Source organism: Rattus norvegicus, chromosome 3 (assembly GCF_036323735.1).
Source record: "Rattus norvegicus strain BN/NHsdMcwi chromosome 3, GRCr8, whole genome shotgun sequence".
NCBI classification, from domain to species: Eukaryota; Metazoa; Chordata; class Mammalia; order Rodentia; family Muridae; genus Rattus; species Rattus norvegicus.
In genome coordinates, this window is record NC_086021.1 from 188,926,476 (window position 1) to 188,939,081 (window position 12,606).

Genomic DNA, 12,606 nt, shown 5'->3' on the forward strand with positions numbered 1-12,606 from the left:
AATGTTAAAACCTTAAATAACACATGGCATGCACTCACTGTGAGCTTGGACTATCCAAGAAACAATTCACAGACCACATGAAGCTCAAGAAGAAGGAAGACCGGGGCTGGGGATTTAGCTCAGTGGTAGAGCACTTACCTAGGAAGCGCAAGGCCCTAGGTTCGGTCCCCAGCTCCAAAAAAAAGAATCAAAAAAAAAAAAAAAAAAAGAAGAAGAAGAAGAAGGAAGACCAAAATGTGGATGCTTCAGTCCTTCTTAGAAGGGAGAAAAAAAATACTCATGGGAAGAAATACAGGGACAGAAACTGGAGCAGGGACTGAAGAAAAGGTCATCCAGAGACTGCCCCACCTGGGGATCCATCCCACATGCAGTCACCAAACCCAGTCATTATTGCTGATGCCAAGAAGTGCTTGCTGACAGGAGCCTGATATGGATGTCTCCTGACTCTGCCAGAGATTTACTGATACAGATGAGGATGCTTGCAGCTAACCATCAGATTGAGCACGAGGACCTCAATGGCGGAATTAGAGGACTGGGGGAGCTGAAAGGGCTTGCAACCTCATAGGAAGAACAACAATGTCAACCAACTCCACAGAGCTCCCAAGGACTAGATCAACAACCAATGAGTACACATGGAGGGACCCATGGCGCAGTCACATATGTAGCAGAGGATGGCATTGTCTGACATCAATAGGAGAAGCCCTTGGTCCTGTGAAGGCTCATTTCCCCAATGTAGGGGAATGCCAGGGTGTTGAGGTGGGAGTGGGTGGGTGGGAGTGGGAGCATCCTCATGAAGAATGGGGATGGGGAGAAGGAGGGAAAGGAGATAACATTTGAAGTGTAAATACATAAACTATCCAATAAAGAAAAAAAAAAAGAAACACAAGAGAGAATCGGGAAAGGGGTTAACATTTGAAACGTAAATAAAGAAGAAAAAAGAAACCTTAAATAAACACCTAAAGAAATCAAGAGTATAAAAAAAAGACCTCCCTGAGGTCTAGAGGTCTAGATGCATTTTGCTGGTCAGAAGTGATGTGAGGTCCTAGGTTCTTAAAGATGGTGATACACCAGCCAGTGCTGTGCCTTCTTGTCCTGAATCAGCCAGGAATACTAGAGAGAGAATTTGGGGAATTTGGGGAGAGAATGCATTAACATGTCCCCACTTCTGGCCCACTGACTCTAACTTTGGTACTCTATAAAGGGAACTACCCCAAACCTCCACTGTTCTAAGAACTACAGCCTATCAGGGAAAATAAAAACTCTCAAATGCCCAACCATCAGAAAATGGCCGAGGACCCCAACTGGAGGCGCTACTGCCGTTTGCATCAGTGCTCAGCAGCGCATATGGTAACTGCACAGAAACCAGAAGAGGAAGAGAGGGTGTGTCAAGTGGGAACTTCAGGGTTTTCTGGAAAGTCGGTCATGTTGGATGGTGTTTTGTTGGGGCAAACACATGAAGGAACATTTTCCTAAAGTGGACACAGATGAAAGGATGTCTGCTAAAGCAAGCATGTGAAAGGACACAAGATGAAAGATTCTTCAATAACAACACACACATTGTTCCGCCTTACATTACACGGTTGAGCTCTATTTGCTAGGACTTGCTAGCTCTATTTGCTAGAAACACCACCAAAAAAGCTCTGGTGGTGTGGTAGTTTCTTGCCACTTCCGTGGACTGGGACTGATTGACAGAATGATGTCAGCTGAGACAGACACATGTACTGAGGCTAGACATTTGCTGAGTGAGACCCGTAGAGGACACGTGACGTATGGAGGGAGTATAAAAAAAGACTGGGTGGACAGTGATGGAAGCTGAGCTACGCTTGCTCATAGAGCTGGCTGTGCAATGCTTGTTGGTCTCACGTCTTCACTGAGCTTCGTTTTTCTGAGAGAGGCACAGCCGAGAACTTCTCCTGGCTTTCCTGCTGGTCCCTCCTGCTACTGACTTGTGTGGAGGCTGACGAGGCTAAGGTATGGCTGAGGCATAGCTGTCTCTGCCACCACTACTGATTCCTGTTCACTATCCTGACTCCCGAGCCTGACTGCTGATATATCCATGAAATGTTTGTGAGGGATTGAGCTGCCTCTATGGGGACTACACTGTCGATTTCCAGACAACACAGATGGGAGGTGCCCCAAAGAACCACTTCTAAACAAGTCCACTTTCCCCATATCCCTTCTTTCCCACTACCTCTGGTATGTGGTGGGCTAAAAGGAAGGTTAAAATGTTTAAGAACCAATATTAAAAATAAGATTTAAAAATTTTAAATTATGAGAGAGAATGTGTGTGTGTCTGTTCCCCTTCCCCTCTAGGTGAGACAGACCTGTCAAGACTTAGAACATTTGCTTCACCCTTTTTCTCTGGAAAAGTAAGTTCCTTATTCATGAAAAAAAAATCAGATATGACCACCAAGTGGGATGTCAGTGCCCAGGAGGTTAAACTCAACACCTCATTCCTCCTGTGAAGGCTGGAACTGGGAAGGTCAGGCAGAGCCTGTACCTGTGACTTCCCACAAACTTCCCTGTCATGAAGGCCATGAGTCAGGTGAGACTTGTTGCCCTTCTGTCACCTAGAATCCCAAAGCTGTCTATCGTAGGGCAGCATCTTTCCTGAAAACACAGAGACTGGTTCCCCTGCCTGCCTCTCACAGAGAGGCTGCCCAAGCACCAACTTCCCAGAACAGATAGAAATGCCCCCACCGGCCTGCGGGCAGCTCTGGGCCTGCGGGCAGCTCTGGCAGGATGTACCCTCACCACATGTCTGGTGCAAGGTTTCCGGGAGCCCCATGCCCAAAGCCACAAGTAATCTGAGAGCCAGAATCTCTCAGTTCCTACAGAAGTTATGGTATACAGTTTAGGCCCAGATTGATAGCCTGTGAGTCACCTGGGTACTCAATACCCAGTGACCTTAACCTGCCTGGACTGTCAGGCCATGCTATTTACCAGGATTCTCTGATGGCTGAGTCAGGTACTTCCTTAACTCAGCTCCTCCCTGCCCAGAAGACAGCTCCCTTCCGGCCACAGGGTGGATCAGAGAGTGGACCACACTATGAGCATGTCCACTTTGCTTCCAGAGTTCTAGTATTCCTAGAACCAAACCTACACCTCAAGTGCTATGTCTGGTTTATCAACTCTACCTTTCTGGAGGAACCGAATATGTGTTTCAAGACCCAGTGCTTGTTATGGATAAAGACCATTTATCTGCGAGGGGGGAAAACAGCAAAAATAGGTCTTAATTTCAAGATGAGAAGTGTACATGAAAATATTCAAAAGAAACAACCTGACACATAGCAAAGTAAATGTTTAGTGTTGACCACTGAAGTAGCCATTTTTTTCATAAGAAATTTTCACTAGTTGGAAACGACTACTTTTAAGTAAAATTACACATCCGTCTCTCCTACTATAAGGGGAGAGCAGGTGTGGCGAGAGACATACTCCTGTAATCCCAGTCCGGAAGAAGAGGGAGAAGGTCATCCAAGGCCATCCTGAGTTACAGAGCCACTTAGAGGCTAGCTTTGATAAGGTGGAGGGGAAGGAGAAGCAAACCTAATCTGTGCTTTTGGTAAAAATTAAATAGAAACCAACTGAAAATGAGAGAACTGAGACATGTTTGAGGTTTAAAAGAATTTCACAAGATATCCCTATGCTTTATTAGCCAATAGCAAATTTAGGATTTTTGGGGAAAAAAAAAAGCTTTTGAAACTATTTTTTTTTTGGTTCTTTTTTTTCAGAGCTGGGGACCGAACCCAGGGCCTTGTGCTTCCTAGGCAAGCGCTCTACCACTGAGCTAAATCCCCAACCCCTTGAAACTATTTTAACTCTTGGGTTTATCATCGCGTACAAGATAACTCATTTAAAGAATCTATATGAGTCTCCTCAAAAAAAAAAAAAGGCACATGCATATTGTTTCCTTATGTTTTGGCTAAAGTATAAAGCCCTAAATATTTTTTGAAGTAGGACCAGGCCAGATGAGATGGCTAAGGTAGTATATTTACTAAATGGTAAAGGTGTTTGCCACCAAGCCTGACACCCAAGTTGAATCCCTGGAATACACATGGTAAGTAGAGAACTGACTCCCTCAGGTTGTTCCTTGGCCTTTGTGCATGCACACAAACACAAACACACGTGCACACATGCACACACACACACACACACACACACACACACACACACGCACGCACGAACGCATACACAGGGAGGGAGGGAGGGAGGAGAGGAGAGAGGAGGGCAGGAGAAAAAAGAGAAAAAGAGGAGATTCAATTGGGGGTGAGGAAGTTATTCTGAAGGTAAAAGCACTTGCTGTGCAAACCTAAGGACCTGAGTTCAAATCCCCAGCACCCATATAAAAAGCTGGGCATGCCTGCATGTCCCTGCAACCCTAAGCTGTGGAAGACAGAGAGAGGAGGACCACTGGATTGCTGGATACCAGTTTAGCTCCAGGTTCTGTAAGAGATTATTTCCCAAAAGAATATGGCAGAGAATAAAAGAGAGGGAACTGGGCATCCTCTTCTGGCCTCTGCACATGAACATATACCATATACGCAAATAGATTAATTTTTTTAAAGATACGTTAAATTGGAGTTCAAGTGAAATATTATTACTATACATCTACAGAAGGACCTGCCCCACACCTGCCCACTAAAGGTGAGTTTGTACTTCCCTTTGATACTACTCTAGTCCAGGACACTCGCTCCAGGTCACTACATCATGAGCTCCACACAGAGAACCCACAGGACAGATTCCTTAACAACGAAGAGGAAAATTTCCCAGAATAAAAGAAAGTTCAGAGGCCCCACCCCACCATGAGATAATCTGAGAAACAGGGACCCAACCGGGCATGCTCAGTGTGGGGCAAACAGGTTTCTGGGTGGTTTACTCTGCTAGACCTACAGGGTATAAAACGCTCAAAGACAAAACTGTCTGAGATTTGTTTAAATTACTCAAAGAAAAGAAGAGACAGGCGGGGCAGAGCAGAGTCCCAGGAGTCACTGCAGCGGTAGACAGGGACATGTCGTTAAGTTTGTGTACATCCAAACATGTCTAAAGCTTTAAAATTATATATATTTATGCAAGGAGCACTATGCCATGGCATGGGTGTTGAGGGTGGAGGACAACTTGATGTTGTCCTGGTTCTCCTTCCACCATGTGGGTTCTGGGAATCAAACTCAAGTCTTCAGGCTTGGCACCTATCACCAGCTGAGCTAGGCTCACCAGCCAATCTAAAGCTTTTCATTCTTATACACAAATGTCCCTTTTATAGAACCGGGAAAGTATGTAGTCAAGTAGGAAAGTATGTAGTCAAGTGATAACAGTGAACGTGTCAGACTTTAGTACCTGAGTCTACAGATATGGCTCTTGTCTTCTAGACACCTTGTCCCACTGGAAGACATACTCATATCTGCAGAAGGACCCACCTCGCTTAGTCTCTCACCTCAAGCCAGGGCCACACTCTAAGTGACCCTCAGAGACAGCAGGCCCACCCCTGCAGTCCAAGGAGTGCTTCGAGCTGGACCAAAGGAGTCCATTTTAGACAAGCCACATTCTCACAGCTAACCATGGCTGCTGCAGGTACCTTGAAAAGCTCTTTCAGAATTTTCTTATACAGGCTAGTTCTCCCCTTCCACTTTTGCATGGGTTCCATGAGCACGCCTTCTACAGTTCCAAGGATGAAACTCAGGTTGGCAGACTTGCACAGCATGCATTCTCAACTCTCTGAGCCATCTCTTCAGCCCCATTCCCTACTCTTTAAAAAACAAACAAACAAAAAAAAAAAAAAAACAATGTCTCACATAGCATAGGCTAGCCCCAAACTTACTAAATAGCTAAGGATGCTGTCTTCCTTCTGCCTTCATCTTGTAAGGGCTGAGATGATAAGTGTATGCTAGCTACCACCACTGGTCTATTAATTGATTGTTGTTGCTGGAGACAGGCTCTCAGTATTTATTAACCCTCTGGCTGGCCTAGAACTCCCAGAGATCAGCCTGTCTCTGCCTCCCAGGTGCTGATATTAAAGGCATGTGTCACAACACCTAGCCCACTGGTTTCATGGGGTGTTGGGGTTCAAATCCAGTTCTTTAGGTATATTAAGCAAGTACTTTACCAACTAAGCTACGTGTGCAACCCTGGAAAACTTTATATCCATCTGTACTTCAAAGCTGACTGTTGGGCTGGAGAGATGGCTCAGTGGCTAAGAGCACTGACTGCTCTTCCAGAGGACCTGAGTTCAATTCCCAGCAACCACATGGTGGCTCACAACCATCTGTAATGGGATCTGATGCCCTCTTATGGTGTGTCTGAATATAGATATGGTGTACTCATATAAATAAAATAAATAAATCTTTTTTAAAAAGCTGAGTGTTAGGGGTTGGGGATTTAGCTCAGTGGTAGAGCGCTTGCCTAGCAAGCGCAAGGCCCTGGGTTCGGTCCCCAGCTCTGAAAAAAAAGGAAAAAAAAAAAGCTGAGTGTTATTTCCACCACACAAAAATTTATTTTATGTTTCTATATCACAAACCAAATCTTTCCAAGTTTCCATAATATACTTTAGAATTTGTTGTTCATTTCCAGGGAAATTTTAATTGCCATTTTGGTGACGGGAACCTAGTTTAGTCATAAAACACTGGTCTAGCATGTGTCAAGGCCCTGGGTTTTATCCCTAGCACCATATACACACTCACACAAAATGTTTTTCCGAAAGAGGCTGCTAGAATGTATCTGTTTCCCAAGGAAGAAAAAGAGCCAGGAATCAGTCATGACCTGGTGGCCCAGATGAAAACAAGTGCAGGGACAAGACAAACATGGGGACCTGCGACCTGTCTAGATACACAGTCTCAATAGCTCAGCTGCCTCCAAGTGCCTGCCAGTACTTGGGCTCCATGTCTACTCATCACACCCAAAGTGTCAATCAATCTCACTCCACCTTGCTCCTTCTCTGCTGCATCTCCCAGGGTCCTGTCAACAAAAGAGACACTTCAATCTCTCCTTAAGTCATTGCTACCTTTGCCAGTGTCTAGTTCACTGTTCACTGCTGACCCCTAAGCTGAAAACTCTCAAGCTTGCTGCAGGCTTGAGGAGCACGCAGGTTTACAGTTCATATTAGCTGGCTTGCTGCTTAGCTGCCATCTTTGCTGTAAATAACAAGACCATCAAGGATATCATGGCTGATGAGGGTGACAGCTAGTGATACCTGGAGAGGCCTTGATAAATACTACACTAAGCAATCTATACGGGAAAAGTGTCAGAAACCAACACGTCTGTGGAGGCTTTGACCTCCAGCAACCTTAAATGAGACCTCAGGGTTTCTGTAGGCATGGTCAAGTTGAGATAAACTCCTTATAGAGTGGGTGGACCTAAACCGATATGATACACGATGGGGAGAGTCATGTGAGGATGAAGTCAGAGAGTGGACAAACAAGTGTATAAATGAAGAACAGCTACCAACACCTCACAGTGGACGAAACAAGAACTGTCCTGGGCCAGAGAGAGGAGAATTTGATAGACACTTTAATCTTAGACCTCTGGCTTCCAAAACACCAAAAAAGAAGTATATGTAAAGTACCGTGTGGCTATTCTTAAGCAGTATTAAAAGTTAAATTGGCACCCATACAAATAGCACCCTACTTTCCACAAATTGGGATGGCATTGGTAATCTTTACCTGGGAGCAACGTGACCTCAGCCACCAAGTTCTCACTGAGCAGTTTTATGGCGAGGCTGGAAAGTACATCCCTTAAAGCCCTGCAAAGAGTCTGGGGTGCAGAGATACAGAACAGCCAAACTTCTGACTTCCACATGCACCTGCAAACCTGTGCATGCACACGTTATAAAAAATTATCACCGCACAGTGGCCAGTGCATGCCTTTAATCCCAGCACTAGGAAGGCAGAGGCAGGTGGATCTTTTGTGAGTTTGAGGCCAGCCTGGACTACAGAGCAAGTTCCAGGACAGCCAGGGCTACACAGAACAAACATGTCTTGAAAAACCGAAGGGGAGTAGTGGGCATGAGATAGCTCAGTGGTTAAAGGCAGCTGTTGCTTTTGCCGAGGACCTGGGTTTGGTTCCCAGCATCCATTTGGTGGATCACAACAATCTGGAACTCCATTTTCAGGAGGGTAAATGACTTGTATGGGCACAAGGTATGGTACAAAATACACATGCAGGCAAAATACTTATACACATAAAATAAAAATCAATCTAAACAAATAATAAAAAAATAAACCGAGACATCAAACTTGTAACTCCATGGATATTTTTAGGACAAGGCAACAATCAACATGACTGAAAAAAAATTGTGATAAATTAGACAAGAAACAGGACGGCCCACAGGTGAGCTTGACAGCAGACAGACACTGTGCTCAGGTTGTGCTTCCTCAAGGAGCAAGAACTTTCTGAACTCAAAGGAAAACACTCTGAGCACATCAGGATTTGCCTACTCCCACCCCACGCTTGTTGTCTTGCTCCTGAATGCCCATCCCTCTCTCTCAGGCACCAGCAGGCTCTGGGTATACCTGGAAATCACAGGCATCAGTGGGTGTTGGTGGTTTAGCTCCAGACTGAGAATGCTGTCACTGCACATGCCTCCTATAGCCACACAGTAGCACGGATGCTAGTTGGAAACTACACACACTTCTCAAGATCTCCTGCAATTCCACGTGGAATAAATGTGAAATATCAACAATAATGAGAAGGTCAGACCAGCAGAGAAGCAGCAAAGGAATTGTCAAAACCAGCTTTCCATCTCTGATATGTTTTTGTGCTCCCAAAATCTATGCGCCACCATAAAAAAACTGCTTAAACCAGAAGGGTCATTAGGGTCACCTTCTACTCCCTCTTGTTTCATCTGCCAACAACATAAAAAAAAAAACTAGAAAATGCAATATGAACCTAACAGTAAAAACTCCTTGTTCAGCTGTCTAGTGTGCTAGCCACAAAACATGTGTCCCATAGAAGGCATGCTCATGGTTTCTGAAAAGTTCTTAAAAACTTCCTGAGCATAAAGATTAAAATTCTCCCTGTTAGCCAGAGATGGTGGTGCACACCTTTAAAGGGATTAATCCCAGCACTTAAAGAGACAGGGGCAGGCAGATTTCTGTGAGTTCTAGGCCAGCCTGGTCTACACAGTGAATTCTAAACAGAAAGAGCAACATAATGAAAACCTGTCTCAAAAATAATAATAACTTAATAAAAATTAAGTTAAAAAATTTCCTGCTTCATTATTCCTCATGTGTGGTGGGTTTCTAGAAAATGAGCAAGAACCATCTCCTCACAGAAAAACACAGACGTTTCCCACTTACGATGTTACCCAAGTGTAACAAACACAAAAAACAAAGCCAGAGTGGCAGTGCATAAGCATGAGCACTTTTTTTTTTCCCCCGGAGCTGGGGACCGAACCCAGGGCCTTGCGCTTCCTAGGTAAGCGCTCTACCACTGAGCTAAATCCCCAGCCCCGCATGAGCACTTTTAAGAATCAATGATAAACAGAAACTCCAGGCATGGTGTGCATGCCTTTTATCCCAGCACTCAGGAGGCAGAGGCAGGCAGATCTCTGAGTTTGAGGCCAGCCTGGTCTACAGAGCAAGTTCCAAGACAGGCAGGAGGGGCTGCACAGAGAAACTCTGTCTTGAAACCCCCCCCAAAAAAAAAAGAAAAGAAAAGAAAAAAGAAAGAAAAAAAAGAAACATCTAATTGTAGTGTGTTATTCACCTCAATGGTTTCATTTGTTTTGGACAGAGCATTCCTGGTATTTAATAAGCACCTGTGTGGTTTTAAGTATCTTGACTTTCTTAGTTTCATTTCAGAATCATTCTACAAGTGAATCCAGGGTTAGTAATCCCAGGAAACAGTATCTTCCCGATATTTACTCCAAGGTCTCAGAACATAAGATCCTGGGTGGCTTGCCCAAGTCATACTGCCCAGGATAATTTCACTCAGTGAGCACAAGAACCAAGAACTTTCTCTTCTGCAAAGTTACTGTAGGAAAACCACCTGTCAACTCTAATGCACAGGAAATTCTCAGAGCTGTTAACGCTGGAGGAATAGATGGCACCCAGGCGATCAGTTGGGAAGCTGACATCCTTGTATGGATGGCGGCCACAGTGGTTCTGATAGGTAGAGGCAGCCAGGAGGGCAGGGCGGACTATTGAGTACTTCCCAGCTACAGGCCAAGGCCCTGAAGTAACTCCCAAAACACTTGCCAGGGTATTTTCCTGTGGGACACAGATCCCAAATGGGAATTTGCTGAAAGCCTTGGAAACATCCCCAGAGCTGACATGTGCAAATTATGAAAAACAAGTCTGAGATGTAGGGACTTCTGCTGCCCAACGAGAAGAATGGGAAAGACTACGTTTACAAGACTTTGGGGTCTATGATGGGCCACAAGACCATGCTCAGCCATACATCAGGACTGGCAGCTTCTTCATGCTCCCATGTTTGATTTGGAAACGTTTTCAGGAACGGGCACCAGTCAATTAAAGAAAACAGAATGGCACCCACACACTAAACTCATAGCATACACACTTGTGTACAGAATCCACACACTGTAGAATATATGCACACACAGTACCCACACAGAGCCACACAGAGCACCAATACAGGGCACACACAGTAATTACCCTACTGCACACGGAGCTGCCATACACTGTGTGTGCACAGTGCCCATACTCTGAACTCATGGTAATCACACATTGCACACATAGCACTCACAAAGCATGGACACCATCCACACAAGGACACAGAACTCACCCATTGCACACACAATGCCCAAACTCTGAACTTAGAGCACCAACACACTGCACACATAGCACCCATACTATATACAGTGAAAACAAACCGTATTCATAGTACCTACATGCTATATGCACAGTAGCCACACAAATGCAGTCCACTAAGCGCTTTCCATGAAGAAGAAGAAAAGCAACATTCAAGAACACTTCATCCATGATCATGTATGTTACTCAGAATATGTTTCCTTCTGCATGTTCTCATCCCTTTTCCTCTGTCCCACCATCTTTCTGACCTTTGGTGTCTTGGAACTCTAGGCACATACCTTCTGTGACCACACCTTTTTCTGAAGACACAAGGGAATGCTGGCTAAGCGATGGGTACTATAAGTGTCAGCTGTATTTGAAAGGAGGTTTTGAATACTGCAGAAGCTTGGGTGATGTGAAGCTTCCTCAAGACCAGACACTCCATGGTCTAGTCTTAGGCAGGTGTCTTAGCTTCCTGGAAGGATAACCACCATACAGATAAAGTCACCTTGACACTTTGACGTTGGGCAGGTACCCTTGATACATAAGATAACGAAAGGATTTAGAAGGTCACAGATTCTGCTTGAAATTGGGAGAGGGAGAATGTCAGTTACAGCAAACTGTTCCCAGTTTGTCCTCATCTTTAAATGAAGATGAGTAATTGCTTCTTTCAGAAATTCCCAAACTGGCTTTGAACTTCCTAAATAAGAGCATGCTGCCACTCACAGGCTTCCATGCTTTAAATGGGAGAGAATGAGAACACAGAACAGACCTACTTTGAGCACCACGGCAAGACTTGACCACTTTCTCTTTTCAGCTCATTTGCAATGGGTATATGGTGGAGACACAGTCCTGTACCACCGACCTGAACCTCCTAGGATGACCATCTGAAGTCTCAGGGACTGGAGGGCACTCATCAATCACAACCCCACTGAAGCTGTACATGCCAGAGTTCTGTGCAGTGTGCCTTGAGCCTGCTTTTTGCTGTAAGCAGTCTAACCCCCTCATCTTTGTTCCTCCAAGGCTGGGGTCCCCTCTCTGCCCAGCTGCGCTGTACATGCTAACAATTCTGTCTTCTGGTCCTGTCACTGTTTGTGTTGCCCTTACAGCCAGCAATGGCCTCATTTCCCACTCCTGGGGCTGGGGGTGAAGCCCAAGGCCTCATAAACAGTAGGCAAGTGCTCCATTTGTAGCTGAGCTACATCCCGGTCCTTGAATCCATTTCTACTTTCATGTATTTATTTAGTGTGCATGAGCGCTATAGCACACATGTAGAGGTGTTGCAGGATATTTTTTCACACTGTGAACCCAGAGATTATGTTATTTACTGAAAACAAAAAAACTAGTTTCTAGCTGTGGTGTGGCTCATTTCTTAGTACACACCTTTAATCCCTCCTGGAATACAGACACACCCTTGGTACACAGCCTTTAATCCCACACAATGAAGATGAAGTTAAATTTGTGGGAGAAAGCAACCATGTTTGAAAGTGATGTCTAATTCGATGGCAGAAAAAGTGATGAATCAGAGAAAGATTCGATGGAATGGATATGCTGCACTCTCACAAGGAGAGGAAAGGAAGCTACTTAAGGGAGCATTGCAGGAGTGGAGAGGGGGGAGGTGGTGGGGGGGTGGTAGGTGGTGGTGGCAGCAGCAAAGGCGGTTTTACTGTGCCAGTTGTACAGAGACAGGCTGCAGAGAGAATACACTACTAGACACAGATTTAGACAGAATGAGCCAGAAAATGAGAAGGAACCATAAAATTAGAATGTATTGCCAAAGTTAGGATAAGGCCAAACAGAGCAATTCAGGAAAAACCAAGAGAAGCCAGATTTACTCGCCATAACAGGAGAGTTGAATCAACCAGCC

The 12,606-nt window shown here is 44.9% G+C and overlaps 1 protein-coding gene across 4 annotated transcripts in view; it reads right to left on the reverse strand.

The window, feature by feature from the left end:
* Positions 1–12,606, reverse strand: part of Zbtb46 (zinc finger and BTB domain containing 46) — a 74,180-nt gene that overhangs the window by 51,650 nt on the left and 9,924 nt on the right. The gene's annotated exons all lie outside the window — the stretch shown is intronic.